At 41.6% G+C, this 25,146-nt stretch overlaps 1 protein-coding gene and 1 long non-coding RNA gene across 2 annotated transcripts in view; one reads left to right on the forward strand and one right to left on the reverse strand.

Moving 5' to 3' along the window:
* The window catches only part of gramd4a (GRAM domain containing 4a), a 471,921-nt gene that overhangs the window by 384,979 nt on the left and 61,796 nt on the right, over positions 1–25,146 (reverse strand). The window lies entirely within an intron of this gene.
* The window catches only part of LOC309692389, a 38,838-nt gene that overhangs the window by 3,208 nt on the left and 10,484 nt on the right, over positions 1–25,146 (forward strand). The window contains exon 3 of the long non-coding RNA XR_014272297.1: positions 508–584. This is a non-coding gene — a long non-coding RNA (uncharacterized lncRNA). The remainder of the gene's footprint in view (positions 1–507; positions 585–25,146) is intronic.

Consider the following 25,146-nt stretch of genomic DNA (forward strand, 5'->3'; position numbering starts at 1 on the left):
GCACGTATGAATATTAAATGGCCTCTTGTAAATCAAACAATGGTGTGTTAGTGAGCACTGAAATAGAATTAGTTGGGAAAGGGCAGATAATAAATTGACTCTCTTTTCACAGCCAAAGCCAAAAAAGCTTCTCCCCACGTGAAAAAGATACAGCCAGAGTACTACAGGGTAAAGTGTTGGAGAGGCCTAATGGCTTCGATTTTTTCCCCCTTTTCTCTCAGCCTTTCCATCTCCCCCCTACACACACTCACTCTTATCAAAAGGTTTAATAATGATAGCAAGCAGAGCATTACTGCTGGTTTGATCTCATCATTTCACACATGCACACATTCCTTCGCTCTACCGCGAAAAAGGTTACGCACTAGAAAAGATAAAGCGTATACACTCGGATGCAGGTGTCTTTGCATGCATGCACCTGGCGAAAAAAAAATGCTATAGCTGGATGCAATGCGATAGTTTCGTTTTTGTGTGTATTTCTGGATGATTGTGGGCTGATTTTCCTCTCAGGTGCAACCTTGGATTGTGATGCAGTGAGGAGAAAGAAGAGAGAAAGCAACAGACATGAAGGGAGGAGAGAGAGAGAGGTAGGTGATACAGGTGAGAGAGAAAATCAACGAGCTCTCACACAGAGACAATCAATAAGCTCTCTTCTCAGTCTATTTCCTATGGGCTGGCCTCAGTAATAGCATTGTGCCAAAGCCGTGTGAGTGCAGCCTGGGAATAGGTTCAGGGTGATGTGATAGCAAAGTATGAAGGCAGCACTGCTGACTGGGACTCACACTAATTGTTACCTTTGTCATAAAAAGGGCAGAGAAATCACTGGGAGGACTGTGGTAGAGATTTATGGAGGCCTACCGGCACAGAGGGGTGCATGGAGATGAGGAGAGAAGTATTGTTATCCACGGCTTGGTTTTCTTTGACGTGAATGCAATATTTTTGTGTTGGGCTTATTAGATTTAGCCAGCTCATCATACACCACCAGGATTTTTAATCAATAACATGGTGAAATTTTGCTGTGTGAGACAGAGCACAACGGCAGAGGATAGAAATCAGATGCTAATGCAATGGGAGCTGTTTGTGTTAAACTTTATGAAACTATAACATTTTCTAACTTTATTATCGATCTCATTCATCTCCACTCATTCATCGCAGGGCTATCTGATTATTGATTATTTATCTCTTAGAAAGGGAGATGAAAGGTAGCCTAAATATAAAGCAATGTCTGAAGCTAGCATGAGCCAAAAACAAAGCTAGCTTCTTTTTTGCTGTGCTCAGTGTTTTAACAAGTCATCTAAAGATGTGCTCTTGAACATTTTTAGACTAGCAATACACCAAATAACGTGCATTATCACTTCTAATAAATGCACTGAGACTTTACAGTTACCCCCAGGTAAAACATTTAGTAGCTTTTAGCTTTTAACAGCCTGTTGTTTTATACACAGCACAGATGAAGTCCATAGCAGGGCTAGAGTGAGTATGTGTTAGCAACCGGCAGCCTGGCTAATGGTGCGACATTAGCATGATTGTTAGCGTGACTGTTTTAACGTTCATATGATATTTTCAGTCAAGTTGCCCTTTCACCTGGTTAATTTAGCTCAAATACTGGATACTTGTTGAATTGAGTGATCTAGCCACTAGCCACCCAGTTTGTTCACAGCTGCTAGCAAAGATTAAGGTCTATACAATCAGTGTTGCCAACTCCTCAGTAAGGAAAATCGCTATTGGCTGGCTAGAAGTCACTAAATGGTGTCATTGCCTAATTTGCATGCTTATGCTTATGTATTTGTAACCTAGTTGTAGGAGAGAGAAATAACATCTTGGAAGGGATGTAAAGACAGTAAAAAACACCCTAAATGCATTTAGAATATATTTAGAACTACAAATTAAATTTCTTTTAGCAATTATTGGGGTTTTTTTTAGTGTCACAACTCCAGCCCACCTCCTTTATCTGGGCTTGGGACCTTCAAAAGTGACCCCAAAAAGGAACTTTGGCAGAGTTACTTTTGTGTGTGTATTTTTTAGTTTTAAACCTTGTGATCCACAAAAAGTAGCAGTAAAACAAAAACTGACTGCGTTACAGTCAGGGCAGGAGCAACGGCTTCACACATGTGCGATCCATTTGCAATTTGGACGCATAGGTATGAACATCTGCTCTAACACTGCTGCGTGAGGACTATCCGCACCTTGGCACGGGCGAGGTGCCCACGGCAGCACCCGCTGCCTGCTAAGAGTAAGAGCAATACGTGCTTTTACGTCAAAAAGTCGTCATAAGTCTCCAATAACACCAGCAAAAGTTTGGCAGATTAGTCGCTTTTTAGAAAAAAAAGTCGCATTAACGTGGCAAATCTCCGTTAGCGCGCCTTAACCGTGCTAACACATTGACGCCATGCAGCCTCACGCACGGTGCGAACCGCGTTAATGCGGTTATGGCGTTAACGTCATTTTAACGAGATTAACACTGACAGCACTACTATTAGTGATATGTCTAGTAAAAAAGTCTTCTTGAACAACTTTATTTTTTCAATAAAGAGATAAAAAGTATATACTTAAAGATCTACTTCATGAGAAAAGCTAACGTAGTAGTTGCTGTTAAGAACTGTGGTTCAGTGGGTCAGCAGTGTTGCTGGGCCAGCATTCTTTAAAAAGAAATCAAAATTGACAGCTTTTTAAAAATCTTTGAAACTCCATTCTCCCCTACATTATCATTTGTTAAAGCAACACCCCCACTTCAGCAGGGGAATGATTAAAATCTCATGTCATCTAATAGTTTCCATGCATCACGCGCCTGCCTGTCCCTCTAAATCTCCACGAGGAGCAGAAAATAAAATCCAGTGTGACACATGGGGGATGACGAGGGTGGAATTTCCACTCTGGTGCAGGTGAACCCAATGATTCATTAAAAAGAATGAGCAAGTCAGCAGGAGCGCTACTGCAAGGAGGAATACTTGGGCAGGTGGGGAGCGTGGCGAGAGGCAGGCTGGGCGGGGCTGAAGTGGCGAAAAGAAGGAGCGAGAGCCGAGAGGAGGGCAGTAGTTTCTATCCATATGGTCGGCCAGTTGGTTGGCGAGCCAGTAGTCAGGTCTCAATGATCCCTAGCTTCACCACGCATGACCGCCAAATCATCACACACAAACACACCCTGAGTGTGCACTCTCTGAAGCGGGAGTTGTGAGAGCTGTGGAGTCTGTATGAGTGTGTGCTGGACAGGTGCACCAGATGTCCACTTTCCACTCCTGTGGCCATTGTCACTAACATGCTCAGGTGTCATGGGAGGGGATGGAGGCCAAATGGCAGACGCAGAAACCAGCGTTGATGCGGGGGGTGGCCGTGGAGACCGAGAAGGCGCCGTCTGCATCCTTCTGGCAAGCGATGTAGGTAAACGGCTCACATGGCAGCAGCCCATGTAATATTTCACAACATTTAAAAAGGCCAAACGGGAATCTAACTCAGTCACTCAGTTCATTCCAAACTTGATCTCCTGAATATATTCGAATAATAAAAATAATTATTTGGATATATTCAGCACAGGTAGAAAAAAAATGTAAGTTAAGATGGCGTTACAAAGAAAATAGAAATTCACTTTTACAATTTTAGGAAACACCCAGATTAATAATTTGATTTCTGTCGGGTTACCTTGTGATCTCCAATTTTTTGAATTAGACACTAGAAAACACAGGTTGTGTTAATTGTTGCTAATTAGAGGATTCAAACCTGAGTGTCTGTAATAGCCTCATCCCATATGGGTTACATTAAACTAATACTGGTGCTCCAACCAGTGTTTTGTCTCCTTTTTTTCTCATCTTTTCACATCATTTATCCATTTTGCTGATCCAATTCAGAGCTGTGGAAGAGTTAGAGCCTATTTTCACATGAATAAGGAAAGGCAATGTATTGCCCAAAGTATTCACTCACCCATTCAAATGATTGAATTCAGGTGTTCCAATCACTTCCGTGGTGGCCATGAAAAGTGTACAAAATCAGCACATAGGCATGCAGACTGCTTCTACAAACATTTGCGAAAGAATAGTTTGCTCAGTGCACCTGAAGAAGAAATAGCAGTGTGATCAAAATATTCCCAAATGTACATGTTTGTCGTTCCTTGAGTGAGGTTTACATTGTTTTGGCAGAGCACCCAGCTGGTGTATAGGAAGTGTGGGGTAGCGCATCTGCTATCCTTCTCAGCTTCAGCCTGACCTCTCTGAGGGAGGCTGACACACAAACGCACATCATGGGAGGCCACCATCCCACGCAGGGCAGCTGAGTGAGCGAGCTAACAGCCCGTGACCACGCTGTAATTATGAGCCGTTTTCTAATTATGAAGCACTTTGCTGGTTCTGCTTCGACTGCTGAAACTTTTATTTTATTTGTTATGTTCTTTTGTAACACACGGGATTAGCGGCAGAAACTCGGGATGAAGGAAGAGGAGAGAGGAAAACGCGGGGTGAAGGAGTTAAAGGCGTGAGAAAAGTGTTACACAGATTTAGAAGTTAGAGAAAGGAAAAGTGGGAGAAAGAAACAGGCCCTCGGTCCCTCAGGCTGTAGCCTTCTTAGCGTGGCTTTTCACTGAGAGAAGTGCCAGCAGGCTGCCTGTAAAACAGAATCATTACACCATTAACCCTCAATCAATCTTCATTTGACCATGCTGTAAGAAACCATATCAGTAGAGAAGCCGTGGACCTTCTGGAAGTTGACTGTGGAAATGGGGTGGAGCGAGGGCTACTAAACACCCCCCGCCCCCAGCCTGCAAGCCTGAGTCTGGGCATGGCCAAGTCTAAGTGCAACCTCTCCCCCCTCTACCTTCTCTCACTCCCCCCCCTCCTCCTGTGGATCTGCGGTTGGCTGCTGCAATGAGAGGTGACTTGTGGCCAATTGTGATTTATGTGGTGGTGGGTTTGGCTGTGCGGGACGTGGGCCGGTGGAGGCGAAAAGATGGATCCGAGGCAGGACCGAAGGAGACAATCTGATTACAGCCTTCTACCTCCTTTCATCTTCATCTTCAACACTCGCTGGTTCACTCGCTCCTTCACCCACGTCGTGTCACTATGGTAACCCGGAGCCTTGTAAGAAGACAAGTGCGACCGTCGGGACGGAGCGGCGACCCGGCGGTCAGCGCAGAGACGGACACATGTTCAGGGTGTGTAGAAATAAAAACCGATGACAGATTGATGCTGATGACAGAGGCTGGTGCAGCGACGCATCACGTCGTCTGATCAATAAAAGGAAGAGCCAACTGTCCAAACAAATAGTTGTCTAACATGCTAAAAGCCATAAGCTGCTAACAGTGTCCTTGTTTCCTTCTATTCTGGTTTCAGCAGTTACACTTCAAGTCCTTTCCAGGTCTTACATTCTAGCTGACACTGACCCAGCCAGACATTTAGATTTGAATTAAAGACAAAGCTCCTCACATCTTCTGCTTTTAGTGCTTACACTCCATTCAGTCTTCACTGGATTGAACACATGCCATTTGGGACTCTTTTCAGCATTTTCTCACTATAAACAGATGTTTTTTGGCAGGTATGTCTTTAGAATTACCCTCCTATGGCTCTCAAACCCTTTCAGGTCTCAGGTCCCTCAAACATCATTAACGCACGTTCTAGTTTTCTTGGTCACGCATCCTATATTAAATGCAAAATTAGCATCATCTTTCAGTTTTTAACCCTTCAATGATGTTAATTTCGCTCAGCGCTTCCATTATTACCCGACCTTCTCTGAGCTATTCATCGCTTGCACTTCAGCGTTTCATATTCTTTCAGTGCTTGAACTTCAACTTCACTGAGCGCCTTTTTCAGCAGTGCAGTGTTTCAAAGTGTTCGGCTGCACAATGACAAGTTAGCAGCCAGAGCCGAAATATGTTCTTTGAAAACAAAATGTAGTTTTCAGATCATAGTCGGGTCAAGGTGAATCTTTCTGGATTCGATTCATGAATGTGACACCCACTTGATGCTGCATTATGCATGCACTGTGAGAGCAAATGTGTTTCAGAATATGTAGTAGATGTTTAAAAGAAGGGGGTATTAAAGAGTTCATTATTTCCACTTTTATCCAGAATTGTTCATATATTAATGAGCCAGTGGACAGATCGCCTGCATGACTGATACTACAGGCACTTGGAAGAAGTGCAAATACAGATATGCAGTGCATATACAGTATTCTGGCATGCGCAAGGCTAACCAAGTCCTGCTGTGTTCTGAGACTGCCATCAAGTGGCAATAAGAGGTAGTGATTGTAATTCAAATCCACTGGACAAATGATACTAGCTTAAAGGAATATATAACTTAAACATTATACTTATGTTGAAGTAGTTAATCCTGTTTTAGAGCTGCTGAGGATGAGGTGTGTAGGTGAGGAAGATGGATTTTGCTGCATAAAAAGAAGATAAATAACTATTTCAAAATAGCAGTGGCTCCCTATTATACATATTTACACTGGCACAGACAAATGCTTACTATCCAATAGAGACATAATGATGAAGGTAAGCAGTTCCAAGTGAGCAGCATGCTCTTCACTAAATCACAGTACAGACGTAAATATGACGGGTTGATTGTCTCATCTGGCACCCACAGGGACAAGACAAATGTTGGTCTTCTCAGGATTAGATAATTTATCACTATCACGAGTACAGTGTGTATTAAAGTGCTGCTGAGACGGGTGAAATTAGCTGACCATTTTGTGCAGTTTAGCCCTGACTAAGGTTTTATTTGTGACACAAAGGAACAAAAAATCTGCTCAAAAGGTGCAGAGAGTAGCAGTTTTAACATCAATAAATCATTATCCCAATAATTTGAGACGTTGCAGGAATTTTTTAAAAGGAAAGTTACTTCCTAACCAAAGCAATGAAAGACTGACAAAAGGTGAGATTGCAGCAATGAAAGAGAATGAGCAATAAGGGATCATTGATCGTAACAAACACTGTGGTAGGGATGGCAAAAAGTTCACAGGAGGAAGTGGAATCAAAATAAATAAAAACCAAAGATGATGAAAAGGTTCTGCAATGACAAACGAGGTGGTTTTAAAGTTTAACTTGAACACCTGAGTTGCTCAATAAAGTTGTTTCAAGGCTGCACGTAGCGGAGCTCAAAAGACCTTTTGGGCTAGAGCCTGAAAACAGGAATAATGAAGATGATCACACTTGTGAATCTGAAGAGTTCAGGGCCATGCCACTACATTAAAAAAGGAAACTTTAATAATGGAGAAGAACGCAGGGGAGAGATGGTACAATGGTAGAGACGGTCATAATCTGACTTAAAGTTTGGCAGAGAAGTAAGACTACAACGTTTTTAATAAAATGAGCACTTGTGCCTGATATGACACTCAAATCAGACCCACTGACTAGGTATCATTATTAGTTATAAGTCGCATACATCACCAGTTGGTACCATGCTGTTATCTTCCATTATAAAGGAGAAATGGAGAGCAGCGCCGTTTTTGTGAACATGAAGTGGTCACGTAAACAAGTGCGTGCAGAACCTTCTGCGCTAAAGTTAGCATGCATCAAGCATTGTGCAAAGCGATGCTTGATGCATGCTAACTTTAAATAATAAATGATATGTCTTGCACAAAAGGCAACATCCAGGCATGTTCGGCCCCAACCATAAGCTCAATACTTAGATAACCTCTGCAAACTAATGAACACTGAGTCCAACAAGCTAGTCTTTGACTTGTATGTCACAGATGAAAGTCAAGTGTATTAAGCCACCTTGAGCAAACATTAGGTTTAAATGGTGAGTATGTACATTCCTGACAAGTAGAGTAGTTTAAACAGACTGTTCAGGGGCAAAACTGCATGCAGACATCAAAATGCTTGATGCATGGTTTGGTGGAAGCTTGCAGAAGTCACGTCACTCGCTCCATTCGCCTTTTACTTTAGTTAGACCCCCGGAGAGCAGTCATTTTGGTTTTCTACCTTAGACCCCTGCGGAGTCATCATTTTGCGTTTCTACCTTTAAAAGCCGGAGAGCAGTCAGTCAAATGCTGGAGTCATTCATATGTATATTAGGTCGTTACCTAGGAATTCTGGAGGGAGGGGAGTGGGGGTGAGTGATTGAGGGGGTTTGGGAGTGGAGTGTTTCAGTTTGCCATCTTAGGGAGAAATCAACACATGTCCTTTGTATGTCCTTTGTTGCTGACATTTATTGATGAAAACAGTACAAAAAACCAACCATTTGTACACATATTTACAAATAATGATAAAAAGTGAGTGAGTACATTTCAACATTTTCAGCAATCACTCACAATCCTGGCACTGCCACGGTATCTGTCGTCTGCATTTACCACATGTGTACCTGTAGCAGTGAACACATCGCACAGTGGCCTGATTTTTTTTGCATCTGTGTACTTGGATTTTAGGTCGCAAGCCACCCAAAACTTGCTCCATGCACCACTCAGCAGGCCATTTGTAAATATGTGTACAAATGGTTGGTTTTTTGTACTGTTTTTATCAATGAAACACAAAAGGAAGCTCACCGCTTTTGTTGCTGCCATAAATGCCATTAGTTCAGGGAGGTCCATGAACCAATGAACATGCTCCATGCACCACTCAGCAGGCCATTTGTAAATATGTGTACAAATGGTTGGTTTTTTGTACTGTTTTCATCAATAAATGTCAGCAACAAAGGACATACAAAGGACGTGTTGATTTCTCCCTAAGATGGCAAACTGAAACACTCCACTCCCCCACCCCCTCAATCACTCACTGAGTGATTGAGGGGGTGGGGGAGCTGCTAAAAGCGGTGAGCTTCCTTTTGTGTTTCATCTTGATGCATTCTCAATCATCCAGGGAAACAAATCTCCAAAAGTCACCAACTTGGAGTGTTTCAGTTTGCCATCTTAGGGAGAAATCAACACACATGGGTGTATGTCCTTTGTTGCTGACATTTATTGATAAAAACAGTACAAAAAACCAACCATTTGTACACATATTTACAAATGGCCTGCTGAGTGGTGCATGGAGCAAGTTTTGGGTGGCTTGCGACCTAAAATCCAAGTACACAGATGCAAAAAAAATCAGGCCACTGTGCGATGTGTTCACTGCTACAGGTACACATGTGGTAAATGCAGACGACAGATACCGTGGCAGTGCCAGGATTGTGAGTGATTGCTGAAAATGTTGAAATGTACTCACTCACTTTTTATCATTATTTGTAAATATGTGTACAAATGGTTGGTTTTTTTGTACTGTTTTCATCAATAAATGTCAGCAACAAAGGACATACAAAGGACGTGTTGATTTCTCCCTAAGATGGCAAACTGAAACACTCCACTCCCCCACCCCCTCAATCACTCACCCCCACTCCCCTCCCTCCAGAATTCCTAGGTAACGACCTAATATACATATGAATGACTAGCCAATTTAGCTTCCACTTCCACCATTTGACTGCTCTCGGGTTTTATAGGTAGAAAGGTAGAAGCCTGGGGATGCTAGTGTTAGAGACAAACCAATGGCAATTTGAAAGCTCTGGAAAGTTATTTTCCTCAAACTTGAAGAACTTCAGGACAAAGAGGTAATTTCCAAATGGGAACACAGTTATAAAATGATCAATACCCATTTCTTTGTTGCTGAAAGGCTTGCACACAGACGATCTGGGGACACTATGCAGGCATGTTCAAATTGACTTAAGTTTGGAAGGCTTTTATTTTTGCAGTTTATATTCTAACTTAGTTGAAGGTTTGTGTTTAGGGATGCCCTTTGGTGGTTTAATATTTCTGTGTTCACTGCACTGCCTTAAGGAGGTAACTCAGTTGTTGCCATGCACAGTATCCTCCACTTGGATTACAGCTTTATAGGTAAAAGCGGGAGTGTTTTGTATGATCTCTAGTTTTAGATTGACAAGGAGACATCCCAGAATCATTTGAATGTAGAGAACATTACTGGTGCACATGGGTAATTAGTATAAGTATTCTGGCGATTGGCAACATAGCAAAACAAAGGCATGAAATAGGACAGGACCCAGGAGTGTAGATAATACTAGTTGGCGGTGGAGTAGAATCCCGGAACATCCAGGATGAGGTGGAGGAGGGTTGCACGAATGACGACTTGAAAGACAGAGTGACAGAATAGCAATAAGGCTTAAAGAGTGTGGATCAGAAACTGATCGACTCGGAGGAGGCAGGTAAGAAGATCACTGGATCAGAGTAGCGTGATGATGAAACTGAGAATGAAGGTGTGACAAAAAGAAGAGAGCAACAGGAATACCCCAGAAATGCAGGCAGATGAAGAAAAACACAGATTTCCCTTATTAAAGCTACATGCAGAAACTGCTTTTCCATATCCACATATTCCATTTATCATTAGCAGCAATGGCCAGGTTGATTCTCAGAGGTATCAACTTAACTTGAGTATATTTTTTTTTACGTTTCTTCCTCACATTTTAATATAAATATCTCACCCAGTCAATCTGCTTGTGTCACATGAAAAAGTGATTGTCTGCCAAAAAGTGATTTCTGGTATTTGCTGCAAAATGATTGATGGTATATAAACTGCTGTAAATGTCTTGTTGGCCTATAATCTGTCAAATATATCTCTCATGAATTATATTAAAGCATTTTGACCCAGAAAGAACACTACTGTGTCAAGGTGGAAGTTGCAGTCAGTTGGTGGCAAAGTCACTTCTATATATTCTTTATTTATCCTGGCAGAAAAAAAGTCACTGACATCTCTTTGAAGAGAGCAGCGGAAATTGCAACAAATGTAACCCCACCGTTCTCTAAAGATATTTTAAGTTGCCAAACATACTAGATTGATTATAATGTAATCATAAAGACCCTTGAAAAACAGGTAAGTTCTTTTTTATATATATATAACCCCTTTGTAAACCATGTGGACTGTAGTCTAGTTACCAATATAAGCAAAGATATTAGAAAAATACACACAGAAACATCGGATATCACTTTTTGGCACATAATTGGTCTCAAGCCTCGATAGATGGGTGCGGTACTGTTAGCTGAAAAGAAAGAAAGAAAAAAGGGGGATGGCAGGGAGAAGACAGTCGTTTTGGTGTGTCCACTGCAAGTTCTTTTTTTCACATGAGGAGATGAAAGAGGCAAAGAAAAGGAGGTTGTGACAATCTAAAGTGGCACGTTGTTGCAGATGTCAAGTTGTGGTGGTGGTACATTCTCTTCCGTAGTGCTTCAGAAGAGGCACGAACATAATAAAGGGAGCCACTTAAAGACGGTGTTAAAGCACAAGGCAACACAGGCTGTGCTGTTCATGGTCAGTGTGAGTTTGCATCAAAGGTAGCGGACATCAGTTTAAATTTAAACTGATGATGCTGATTAGATTCACTCACTGGATTCCATCTTAATACTGTCTGGGGTGGGAACTCAGCCACGATAGCTCTTGCAACATCTGCTTCCCTTGTTGAATCCAGTACACTAAAACCACAAAGGGCAGCAGCACAGGTCAGCTGAATACAGCCCATATTTAAAATGTACTTGCCCTCAAAATAAAAATGAATGCGACTTTTTAAGGGGTTTTCCCCCAACACTCCACACCTACAGCCCCTCTTAGGGTTCCCCCACCTGCTAAATTCAAATTTAACCCCTGACTAAACTCACTTTTCTATTTAGGTGCAAAGTTGTTGTTGTTTTTCCCCCTTTGGTTTTTCTTTGCTTGTCTTCTACAGAAAAAATGTTCAAGCTGAGCACATTCATTAGAATTTAAATCTAAGCTGAAATAAAGTTTGTATTTCCACTTATTTCTATTAATATTATTTTATAATGATATTAATATGACCTGAGGTTCAGTTAGCTTTTTTTGTATCTGTACTTCCACTAAAGTGTTTGTACTTTTGCCACCTCTGTTCATAATCAGCAGCTGTATGCCATTTTATCAATTCTAAAACAATAATTATCTGGGGCTCGTGAGGAGCTTTTATTGGTGTTAATTACTAAGGATTAGTCTGTTACAATTTTTAGCACATAATTAGCATAACAACTGTACAAAAAAATATACTTTTCCTGTTTATGTGTCCAGTTGAAGCATATTTTCCAAGCCTTCACAGTTTACATAGTATCTTCAAAAGCACTGCACATTGCATCTTTAATTCCTTCTGCAATCACCGTGATAGACAAGTAAACAAACAAGCGGATGGACAGACTGATAAACATCCAAACAAAGCCTCCACCACACTCTCACTCATTACTCTCTGGCAGTAGCAGAGGTGCTTGCGTCTGCCATGGACTCAATTACTTCCACCTTTCCTTCCTTTAGATGTGACATGAATAACCACATTATGATTACCTCAACCTCGGACGCACCGCAACCCTCCCACTCAAAAGACTTTGTAATTAAAAATCAAGACAGCAAAAAGCTTGGGAAATAACTCTGAGTGTCTGGACGGAAGAAAGAAAATGAGACGATGGGAGAAGATGAAGTGAGATGGGGGCTGAGGAGCCTCTGAGACATGAGAGGAAAAACAAGATGGACAAAGTGGAATTGGAACTAAAAGTTGCCTGTGCCTGCCACAAACGGCAGGGGGGAAATAGCTTTAATTTGTCAATCGAGTGCACAGGAATCATATAATGCAGAGTCTGCTCTGGAGTTCTGCTGCAGAGCCACTCAGGAGATGTTTGCCTGACATTTGCTGTCCTTCCCGACTGTTTTTTTTTTTTCTTCTTTACTGCACCATTGGATCAACTTCACATGTCTTTCACCTTTTTTAAAAACATTTTTTGATCCATTTTCTGCCTGTGGCCACACCAGCATTGGGAATTAAACTAAAGCAAATATTTAAAATAACTCGAGTGAAACAAAACAGGTGGAAAGTGTGGGAACACTGAGGTTGTTGGAAATTTCCTACAGACTAAGATAAATGATTTTTCTTAGTACCAGTTTAAAAAAGAGACAAAGGAAAAACAACTCAGTCACGCAGAGAAAATTAACAGCAACCATAAATTCCAGCTCATCTTCGTTAATTGTGGCATTAAATGAAGAAACAGACTACCAGGGTCAGGTGTTCTTTTATCTCAATCATCTGGCTTCAAAGAGGCCAGTATGAAAAAAAGCAGCTAAATTAGCTCATACTTTAAGAGGAAACAGGTGCACCACTTCTCCTGCAAACTAATGAACTGCTATGTGTTTGTTTTCCCAGAAATATATGTAGAGAAAGGTCTGCTGTGCCAATTAAAAAGGCATGTCATTGTTTCATAATGACAAAATAATACCATTTACTTATTAGATCCTCACAAACACCTGCGGAAGTAATGATGAAAAGGAGATGTTTTAATAAAATGTGCTTCTATCCTGCTCATCAGTGTGTTCATATTATAAGTTAAATGCACAAATGAAGGATTTGGAAACTAGAATCTTAGAAGAGGATTGGAAATGTCCAGGGAGCTTGAGAGTCTCAGATGTTGTTCCTGGGATCCGCCAGTGCCACTCGCCCAACTTGCGGGTCACTGAGTGCTCCGATTATCACTGTTGTCTTCACACTCAACATTTTCTCAAGATCCTCTTTCAGCGTTTGGTATTTCTTGAGCTTCTTGTGAAAAACAAGAAGTTGCAATAGCTACATCTATCACTACAGCCTTCATCCTCTAGTCGTTCACTGCTACTATGTCCGATTGAGTTAGCCTGTATCTGGATGTCCTACATGATCTTATCTTGGCCATTCTCGAACACCCTGGAGGGCGTGTCACATTGTGACCTCGGGACTTCCAGGCCATACTGAGCACAGATATTTCTGTATACTATGCGGGTGCCTTTCAGTGTTACCCTTCCTGCTAGCATCTTGCACCCTGCTGTTATGTGCTGGATCTTGGCTGCTCTGGTAGACCCCAGCATCTATGGATCTTGTGCTCATAGATCTTAGGCTTGTTCCTGTGCTGTCTTTCAGCCCAGCTTTGTCCAGTGATGTGATTATAACCACTTCCTCTTTCTGCCGGTGGTACATGCCGTGCAGGAGTCTGTCCTTTCATGTTTCCTTTACTTGCTACTCTTCTACTTGGTGTTACCGTTTATTTCTAACATGACAGCTGCACATTAGAGCTCATAAACAATTGTAATACATTCATGTGTGACTCTCTGACTGTATGGATATATTTGGTGACAAATAGTCTGCAATTGCAACTGATCCATTTATGCATCTGTGTTCTACTAGCTGTAACTCCAGCAGTCTAAAAGAAGACCTGGCTAATCGAATGACTGCATGTGACACCTTTCACTGTAAAGACTGATTTAAATTTTTAAAAAAAAATTGTATTGGGCCTTTAAATGGTGTTGTAAATGTGATCACATTTAAACTGATTGTTATCTCTTGCACTCAGCAGAGTCACATCTGTTGACATCAACCATCTATATTCTGTCAGAGCACACACACACATACACCCTCACAAAGAGATTCCCTATCAGGTTTCTATGATGTAATGTGCAAAAAGATGCTCTACTCTCCAAGGCACTGACTGTTTCTTATAGAAAAGTTTTGGACTACAAAATGATCTGCTCATCAGGCATATATGCTCACCTGCCTATTCTCATGTTTTCACACAATCAGCAAATCACGCGGCAGCAATGCAACGCACAAATTCCCTCAGACACGGTTCAAAAGCTGTTCTCAGTGTTCACATCATATATCAGGATGGAGGAAAAATAGGACGTGAGTGACTTCCAACAAACAGCAGCTTTGCTGACTGAAAAGAGCTGAGGGTGGTTGGAGTTAAATAAAAAGCATACGGTGACTTGGAAAACAAGTCTGTACAACTTTGGTGAGCAGGAAAGCTTTTTTGAGCAGATTGCACAACTGTGAAATACATGGCTTAGATGGGCTACAGCAACTTAGGTTCACATAGGCTGCTGGTGGGGAAGTAGTTTGTGAATTCCACAGCTTACCGCATCTGATGAGTGCTGCTGATATGAGCATCCCTTTATGGTTACAGCTTATCATCATCTAATGGCTAACTTCAAAGTCTGAAAATTGCCAAAATTATTTCAAATGATTTTACGAACCCATACTACCCAGTCACCAGACCTGAACTGCCAGTAGGGCATCTTTGGGCTACAATGGGAGATTATTAGTGTGATCACATAGGAGAAATTCTGGGGCGGGGGTCTTGTCCGAAATCCTATCGCTGCTGGGATTCCATTCTGCCGTGATGGGTCATCAGAGTCTAATTGCCAAACACATTAATTTTTTCTGTCTCAATAAATCATGTTCAGTTCTTCCAAGTGATCTCTCCATACTGAAATTATGTAAGGTAAAGACCCTACAATAATACAGAGAAAGCCCCAATAATGAGACAACCAATCAGCGAATACTTGGCAAGAGTGGGAATGAAAAACTCCCTTTTACCAGGAAGAAACCTCTGGCAGAACTGGGTTCAGGGAGGGGCAGCGACTGAGGGTTCGGGGAAAGAGAAGAGAACAGACAGAGACAGGACTAGAGACTGTGAGGTCTTGAAGATAAGATAGGGCCAGATTATTCAAGACCATTCGGTCTTTTTAAGTCTGACGTCATTAGCCGTGCCTGGGCCCAAACTCCGCTGCAGGCCCCTAAGTCACACGATCACTGCGGCATCACTGAGAGTTAAAAACTGTCTAAATTCTTTCATCTGTAATAAAGTGATCAGCGTTGCTGCTTTATCAGGTGTAACAATTATGTTTAACATCCAGGCATCCATGAAAACCGAATTTATGAAATGTAACGGAGTTAGCTTGCTATTTTCCATCTAAATATAATATAGCATGTTCTGACTGATTTCTGAAACAAATTCAAATGTACAGCTCTGCTGTCACTTCCGATATAAATGAAGACAGGAAACTAAACAGCAGTGACGTTTGTAGGGTTACTGAAGTTGGGCTAGCTGGTATATAATGATGTGCTACGTGATCACTAGCAACACAGCTATGTTAGCGTAATATAAACAGTGAAGCTGGAGGATGAACGCTAACGTTTTTTCCACTCGATAAAAGTTAATGTGAGGGTTCCCGATGGTTAGGGACAAATGCAATCCCATGGCAGGATGCAGTAAATGGACCAAACTTCAGTCAGGAGAACAACTGAGATAATCCATCCACAACACGAGGTTAGTCATTCATATACCGCTGCATGGGCTGGGCTGTAGTTACATCGTAAGGTTTTAAAAACTGAGCTTTAAAATGAATAGCGGTAATAAAAAACTGAGAGAGGCCGACACTGTTTTTAGGGGCTTGTTGAGATTAATTAGAACAAGATACAAAGCATTAAAACATGTTAAATACACAACAGCCTTATTAAACGCGAAGCAGGATTCATCACGTCATCACTTAAAGACCGGATAGGTATGTCTAGGGCAGCGGTCCCCAACCTTTTTTGCGCCACGGACCGGTTTATGCCCGCCAATATTTTCACGGACCGGCCTTTAAGGTGTCGTGGATAAATACAACTAAATAAATCTAGTAACGGTACCGAAAAAAAGAAGATTTATTCATAACACACGTGAAAAGACCCAGGAAAACAGAGTTAACGATAAAAACGATAACAAAATAACGCTGAAAACCGATAAAAACCCTGCAAACCACACATTTCACACCTGAGCCTCAACTCTCGCGGCCCGGTGCTAAATGACTCACGGACTGGTACCGGTCCGTGGCCCCGGGGGTTGGGGACCGCTGGTCTAGGGTGTACCCCGCCTCTTGGCTGGTAGCAACTGGGATAAGCTCTAGCTTCCACATGACTCGGACTGTTTTATCAGGTAACTGTATCTGTGTGATGCACCATATTAACCACGCTACCTAGTTTTTGCTAATAACTTATGACTCTGCTTTTTCCTCAAAATATGATCTTTTCTGGCTCTGAAAAAATCAAGATAGTGAGAGCCAATATGTCATACTAGAAGTTTTGTTGTCTACAAATCATTTAGTGGCAAAAATATGTTTCTGATCATCTTTCATACTCTCACTGGCTCCCGCACTGTGAGAAACACCTTGTTGGTATGTTGTTGGAGACCCTTTCGCTGCTTTAATTCTTCATGGCAGAGATTTTCCGAGGTGCTGGAAACATTGCTCAGGGATTTTGGTCCACTTCACAGAAACATTAATGCAAGTTGAAGCCTGCCCTTTTGATAACCTAACAAATCTGTTTCTGTTCAAAAGAGTCAAACACGCTTCAGCAATCAGCAAGACAAGAGAATAACAATTAGAGCATGCCAGTGAAAAACCCAAACAGCACAGACACAAAGTGCCACTCGTGTTTCCTCATTCGAACGCCGGGTCGTGACATGTTCAGTTATCTGCCGGAGATATCTGCTGGATGAGTTCCCCCCTTCATCTTAAACATCTGCCAGTCAGTTACACACACACACACACACACGCGCCCCTCATCCCCTTCATTCACTCCTCAAACGTGTGCCAAATAAACATCATTAAAAACAGGCAGTGATGCCCCCATGCGACACCCACCATGCGTGTCGGGTAAACACCACAACAGCTCATTAACATCTAAAGTCATCAAATTACAGTGTGTGTGTGTGTGTGTGTGCGTGTGATATCTGTGTGTAGGCATGTGTACCTGTACTTACAGTGCAGGAGAACTACCGCAGTGAGAGGAAATGTAGTTTTGCATGTTCGTGCGTGTGCAAGTGTGCGTATGCTTGCTTGGCTTCATGCATGAGCGCCTGCGTGTATGTGGCTCCAAGCAGTGGGGAAAACAGTTCATTGTGCAATAAGCAAACTTCTGTTAAAATATTCATGAGCGGCCTCCTCAGTGGGGTGCAGCAGGTTGAGTCAGGTCGAGCTCATTTGAACAGCGCAGTCAGTTAAAATGGGACCAGAAAGCTCGGGAGAGCGCTGGTTAGTCGAGGTCAGCGGTTTAAAACCTTCACGGTAGTGATGCAAAAGTTGAAATAACAGTTGATGATTTGAAAGGGTTACACGAAGCCTTGAAAACCTTTAATATATGTGGCAACGCTTATTCTGTTTACTAGTATAAACATTAAATGCTGAGGCTCATTCTAGAATTTTGTGAATTTACAGTGAAACACCAAAGTGCTCAATACATCCAGTCCATTTTAATCAATACGATTCAATGAATATACTGTTAATGCTAATGAACCTAGCTGTGAATGTTAAGTCCATAAACTTAACCATAATTTGTGATTTCATAAAATGCTTTACACACGTTTTAACCCTGCTAAGACTACAGCAGCATAGACTGTATATAAACAATGGATGTAGGGGACTGTGAGGTCATCCACCTCCTATTTTAAAGCCTTGATTTTAGCTTGTGTAGTTTAAGCTAAAAGTGTGCATATAGTGCAGTTCTTAGTTATCAGCTAACGCTATCAAGCTAGCCCTGATATTTACGGCAGCCTTGAGAAGTCTGATGTACTATAACTTAAGAAAACATCAGCTCCATTTCACAGGACACATCCTTTCTTGTCACATCCATTTTTAGCAACTATGATGGAAACAATGGAAATGCTCATCTCAAGGCTTCTAAATGGAACTTCAGAAACCAAAAGGCGAAGTCACAGTAGCTACGTCTATCTTTTATACTTTCTACCAGTGACAATAAGGTCAGCAAAGGTTTGTGTAAGAAAGCACATGATTGAATAAGTAGAAGGAAGCTAATAGTTAAGAAATTTCCCTCCACTTTTCTAGAGCCTCTTCAGCATCATCACTTATGTTGGCAATAACTATAAAAGACAACACCTTTGTTTTGTTTTTGATGGTAAAAACTAATGTTACCAAAAAAAGCTCAAGTCCTGATGTGCTATTTACAGTATAAAAAATCTAAACTGAATGTTAAAGTCTGGGCAGACATTCAAGTGAAGGTTTACAAGTAAGATTCTAGTAATTCTAGTTTCCTAATTTTTAGTTTTCTATAAAAGTAAAAACAAACAGCAGCACACAACTAGATGCCACCAGAGGACCTGACTTTGGCCATGTCCACGCTATTATGTTTTAGTTTGAAAACACATCTTTGTCTCTGTGTTTTGGCCTTCCGTCCACACTGAGACGGTGTTTTTGGTCAAGGAATACTGAGCTTTTTGAAAACGCTCTCCAAAGTGGATACATTTGAAAACGCTGTTCTTGCGTTGCAGTGTAGACTGCGAAAACGGAGGCATTCGAAAACGATGGTGCATTTTAGTCATATGACCAATTCAACTAAGATGGCAGATGATGTTGTATGGCAGTTCTTTTGTTTGCTCTCAATTTTGACAGCCCTATTAAAGATTAATATCAGTTTGTACATGCTCCAGATAAAATTCGGCACTTTTCCTCAACATTTTGTTTTCAAAGAGCCGGAAAAGTAAATAAACGGCAGACGGAAATGACGCAGGTCAATTTTCTTACGTTTTACGCATGCACAGTACAGGAACGTAGCGTTTTCAGTGTGGATGAAAACGACTGGAAACGATATTGTGTACGCGGAGCGTTTTTAGACGAAAAGGCCGTTTTCCAGTTTATCTGGATTAGTGTAGACGTAGCCTTTATGGACAAAAAACACAAAACCTTAAAGCATTTGGAACATCTTCTCTGAGGCATTCATGAGTGTGTTTATGTGTTTACCTGTACTTGGTGCTTTACTATTGTGAGAATCACATTAGTTTCCTGGAGCCACTGGTCAATTCAGAATCAATTTGAAGCTGCAAAACTTCAGAATGTATTGAAGCTGCTGAGCTTGTGTTTCATGTCTTTTGAATAAACGCTTTAACCTATAACAGAAGGAAAAAGTTTGCCTAGATGAATGAAAAACTTTACCAAGCCAAGTAAGAAAACAATTTGTGTGTGCAATCGTGATGTTTCTACGGAGGAAAAAAGATGAATATTATCCGTCAGCAGAACCGGATTTATCCAAGCCAAATGCAGTTTAACAGAACAGTCAAGCAGAGTAAATAAAAGCAAATTCAGAGACAGGTCACTGCAAGAATCCAAAAGTGCAAACAAACCAGAGCATAACTTTTTTATTTTTTCAAATATTAGCAGCATATTATTTGAGACATCAGCACAGGCTACGCTCGTTTGATCCAAGATATGTAAAAAATGCATTTTACAGCCTACAGTTACATTACTGTTAGATCAAATGCTGCGCACCACTGCAGGGCTTCAGGTAACAGCAGCAACGGTAGCAGCATAGCACCGACTTTCCCTCCTCTACTTTCACAGTCTTCATTATACAGCAAGCAGCTGGAGGCCTCGGGGAAGGTCATGAGTGTTTATGTGGGATTCTGTGTGTGTGTGTGTGTGTGTGTGTGTGTCCTGAGGGAAGGTTTTGGACCTAATTGGCACCGGCATGTCAAATGTTTCCGTGAACCAAGCTGGCACCCCTGTACGTCAAAACTCACCCGTTCCCAACAAACGGAGCAGTGCATGAATGCGAATAAGTCTGCCGACCCCTGAGTGACTTTAAGCATCCCAGCGCTGCAGGCAATGAGCGCGGAGACAGGGAGGCTGGAGGGATATGAAATCAGCTTATTCAAAATGGGTACAGCAAAAAAAGAAAAAAAAAAATCAGACTAATACATAATCTAAAATGACTGCAGCGAGATCGCAGACATCTAAATCCCAATAAAGTGATGATTTTCTGGTGAAGGTGGCTCCACATTCCTTCATGTAGTATATGCACGTTTTTCTCTGTGTACATGCAAATACTGCAGAAACAAACCTACATGATAAAACCTAATCCGTGCTCTGTGTGTTCAGCAGAGTCAATTATCTGATTCGACTTTGAGACACCTCGCTGGATAAATTTAGATATTAATGAGGACAAATTTATTTTTTGAAAACTCCTTAATAAGTTAAGATGCAGAGCCCCCATTAATTACGGCCATTATGGGACGACAACTGTGCTGACATAGAATTATTTGCTAATGAATGTGAATTAGCTTAAATAATGACCTCATTAACATAACTACTTATGTTCAATATATCACAGCGATATGGTGGGGCATGAAGCAGCTCAAGTGCCTCTCGTTTATTATGGTTCCACCTAATTTATAGCGCATTTTTTAATATTTAATTGCATGTTCTGCTGTCGAATATAAGATATTTTTACACATTTTGGGAATGTTTCGTCATATGTATTCTACGCTCGTGGTTAATCTTCGCAGGCTAATGTTAGTGTTTCTAATATTAGGGACTGTTTAAGAGAGAGGGAGGTCAAAAAACAACAAACTACTAATGCATATTTATGCAATTTCTGGAGAAATTTAGAAATTAAAATTCAACTTGTCTGACAGAAACAATAAAATTAAAAAAACAACCAAACAAAAATGTTTTTAGAAGCTGGGATACCAGAACAATTTGTAAAATAATGGGAATTTACCATCATGTAGGCAGAATATAGTTTAGTATCTTTAATTCATATGAGAGTCTCGTGCATTATGAATGTTAAATAAAAAGTAAAAGCTATTGAATTACCCAATATTATGGTTTGATATAGTTGCCTTGTGGATGCAGTTTGTACTGTTGTGTTGACACTATTTTTTATTATTTTAAATCAATAGTTTTACTTTTTTCTGTGTCAGCGGTGCTTATCTGAAAGTAAACATTTACACTGGTTTCTCTTTTGTCCTCTGTTTTCTTCCCCTGAATTTTCCCCTTGTTGCTGACTATAAGTCGTCACATTCTCTTACAAAATGTTGAAAATTGGACTCTCTCCATTGTTGGTGCCCCAGAATCCACAATGGTCTTTCTACATGAAGTCAGTTTCTGCATTTTTGCAGATTTAAAAGTTAGCTGCTATTGACGTTGCGTTGCTCTATACCCCTTGTTTCTGTTTAAAACTAAGATACAAATTCTAATTGACTGTAAAATGTTCCTGATTTAATCCTTTCACCTATTACTGATAGCCAGCATCTGTATTAGGTGCAGTGTTGGGGAGTAAGGGAATACATATACAGTTACTGTTTAAAAAGGTGGTATTCAGAATACAGTTACTTTGTTGAATTAAATGGATTACACAGCGGTATTTTCCTGTTTCATAAGTTCGGCTTTGCTCTCTATTTTTGGTAATTCTGCGCCGGTGGAAACCCAAACAAAACACGCATTAAGAGGCTCTAATGCCTGTGTATCAATCTCATGTCTACTTGCAGCCCGCATAATGACGTGACGAAATATTTTAAAAAGATTTTTATTAAAAAAAATATTTAATATGAACGCAACAGGCACAGTGTTACAGGCATAGCCCTAAAGAATGTAGCCTTATGGGCAGTGTAAGTAAGCTATTAAGACTCGACTGTACACTGTGTTTGTGTTCCGTTGGAGCAGCCTTTCAACGCCTCTCTGTCTCTCGCTAGCAACATTGACACAGACAACAAAGTAAAGCTAGTTTTCGGCTACGAGCCCGACACGGAACCTGTAACAGTCACAATGGTGTGGTGTCTCTTTAAGACAACCCAAGTCGAGGGTTAATGTTGTCATCCGTATGCGCCACTGACTCTCTCTGCGATTGTGTGGACATGTGCTTGCACGCTAGTGCATGAGGAGGGACGGATTTTATGTTTTACCTCTCCAGACACCTTTGTTTGCAATGTTATGGGTTGTACAAACACTGCGCGCTATGTTTGTTAAGCTGCAGCCGTTCAACCGGGCTTATATGGTTGATGAAGAGAAGGTATATTAAAGAACATGCTGTGGAATTCCCAATGCCAGTGCGAGTGTGTATTCTTTTGGCTACCCTGCTAAGTGTTTTGCCGCCTCCTCTCAACCACTAAACGCAACCCGACGTTACAAACCCGACGTATTAGCCAGAGGCCCCATTACTACAGTTCGGAGCTGCAGACCTGTTTTATATACGTTTTCTATACGAGATCGCTGCAAAAAGTGCAGCCTTACCTAATGTCCACCCTACTGTTATTCATTTTATATCCCAGTTGCAATTAGTATGGCGAGTTGCCTTCAGTAATAGTAATAAATCATTCATGTAGTTGTAAAAAGCACGATAATATATATTAAGTAATCCAAAGTATTCAGAATACGTTACTCTCATTGAGTAACGTAATGGAGTACATTACAAAATACATTTTGGGGCATGTATCCTGTAATCTGTAGTGGAATGCATGTTAAAAGTAACCTTCCCAACACTGATTAGGTGATAACTCCTCCTTTTATCGATGTAGTCACATCTGGTTCCAAAAATGACCAAGAGCGCCCATGAAAAAAATGCCAAAAGTTAGAACAGTAGTCCACAAATCACTGGGAGACATAACATTGCCTGTTTACATGACTTTCACAGTCATCCTACATACTACCATTCGATTCTGCCCAACTACATTCCCTGCAGTTTCTTATTTCTTTCATATGCACTTTCTGCATATCTCCACTCTTAAACATCACTCCATCTTCCTCCATCCTGAAATATGTGTTCACCACAGCCATTTTCACCCTTTCACCAAAATCCACGACCATCTGTTCTTATTCATTTGTCTGTTTAACACCATACATACCCAACATCTCCTCATCACCTCTGTTCCCTTGACCAAAATGACAAGTGAGCACTCCCTACCACTTCATCCAACTTACTCCAGAACTCTTCTTTCTCATATAATGACATCCAACCCACGGGGCATACACACTGACAACATTCAACATCACCCCTTCAATATCCAGCTTTAAACTCATGATATTGTAAGACATGCTCTTCATCTCCAAAACACTAATCACCTATTCTTCCTTCAAGATTACTCCTACTCCATTATATATATATTTATCCTTCAAGCTCGGGTCCTCTACCAGAGACCTGGGAACTTGAGGGTCCGGCGCAGTACCTTTGCTGTTCCTAGGACTGCGCTCTTCTGGACAGAGATCTCAGATGTTGATCCTGGAATTTGCTGGAGCCGCTCACCTAGCTTGGGCGTCAATCAATCAATCAAGCCTTTTATTTGTCACATGTAAAGTTTACACCTGCAGTGAAATTGGACCCCCTGACCATACATACATAGCACAGACATCACATGGGAAGACAGGTCGGAGACAGGTAGTAATTTGGAACCTCTACTCATACTGGGTTCCTTGTGGGAGGTCAGCATGAGAACAAAAAAAACTCCTCTGCACAGAGAGCACATACATCTCCACATCACAATATCATGAAACGTATGACAAGCAACGGGGTAGGGTAAGGGTAAGGGGGTGAGAGGTGAGCCGATGTAGACAACGCCATCCTGCACTGCAGCTGTTAATCCAGTGCTGGGCCCAGACCCGTCGTCTGTCCTTGGCCTTGGAGATAAGCATTCAAAGGCGTTTGGAATCCAGGATGGGGGTGCGTTGGATGGGAACGAAGAGTCTAAACATAGTCTGTTATCAGGGAGAAAGTTTTGTTGTCCAGCTCCAGCCTTGAGACCACAGCTGGCGCCGATATGGTAGCCGCATGAAAGGATGTGGTTTTCCTTTAGTGCGAACAACTGCATGTCAATTTTACAGTCGATCTAAATGTCCGTCACTGGTCTCTCAATCTCCCGTTGGAGAGCCGTGAGTTATCAATTGTTCTCAATTAATGTTATCAATTTTGCGCTCATCACGCTTGTTCACCATTGCCATGTCCGGTTGGTTAGACACTATTTTGTCCGTCAGTATCAGGAAGTCTGACAGGATCTTAGCTTGGTCATTCTCCACCACCCTAGGGGGCGTCTCCATTTTGACCTCGGGACTTCCAGGCCATACTCAGCAGAGATGTTTCTGTATACTATGCTGGCTACTTGGTTATGGCATTCTATGTATGCCCTACCTGCTAGCATCTTCCACCCTGCTGTCATGAGCTGGATTGTCTCAGGGGCTTCTTTTCACAGCCTGCACCTGGGGTCTTGCCTGGTGTGATAGACCCCAGCCTCTATGGATCTTGTGCTCAGAGCTTGTTCCTGTGCTGCCATGATTAGTGCCTCTGTGCTGTTTTTCAGTCTAGCTTTGTCCAGCCACTGATAGGACCAGCCACTTCCTCTATACTGTCCAGGGGCCTGTCCTTTCATGATGGTTCTTCTTCCTCCTCTTCTTTCTCAGGTTTCTACTGCTAAACTTCAGGTCGGGGTTTGACTCCCGATCAGGGCATTTGTATCCAGTAAGGGTCCCTCTGCTAGCTAACAGCAACTAAAAGCAGCTAACAGAGGCTAACAGCCCCACCTACTGACAGAAAACATCAGGATATACTCAAAAGCCCAACTCAGTATTGCTCAGAAGTGAGCTTTAGTGACTCATCAACTCGTCACAATCCTTTCACAAAGTTTTACAGCCTCCTCCAG

The sequence above is a fragment of the Aulonocara stuartgranti genome, assembly GCF_965226115.1.
Source record: "Aulonocara stuartgranti genome assembly, chromosome: 17".
Classification (NCBI taxonomy): Eukaryota; Metazoa; Chordata; class Actinopteri; order Cichliformes; family Cichlidae; genus Aulonocara; species Aulonocara stuartgranti.